This window comes from Helobdella robusta (genome assembly GCF_000326865.2).
Source record: "Helobdella robusta unplaced genomic scaffold HELROscaffold_26, whole genome shotgun sequence".
In the NCBI taxonomy this organism is placed as follows: domain Eukaryota; kingdom Metazoa; phylum Annelida; class Clitellata; order Rhynchobdellida; family Glossiphoniidae; genus Helobdella; species Helobdella robusta.
Window position 1 is genome coordinate 1,289,444 of NW_008704349.1, and position 370 is coordinate 1,289,813.

The following is a 370-nucleotide window of genomic DNA, read 5'->3' on the forward strand; positions in this document are numbered from 1 at the left end:
GTGACAGTCAGAACAGGAGGGGGGGGGGGGAGTGGCAAACTAACCGCGGCCCGCCAATCTATTTTATGCGGTCCACGAGGCCTTGTTCACCAAGTTGAAAAAGGTCATCAGCCAGACATTATGGCCAAAAAAATAGTACCACAATAAAATGATTCTCCATCGAGTCGAAAAAGTTTGGTATTTAAGTACAAATGCGGCCTTTCAATGTTAAAACAGTTCTCAATGCGGCCCTCACAGCAAAAAGTTTGCTCACCCCTTAAGTTAGAACGATTGCGTAGGATACTTTGCTGTCTGTCTAAGCTACGTAAATTACATCCGTCATAAAAATAAATTAAAAACGCATGTATGTATGTATGTATGTATGTATGTA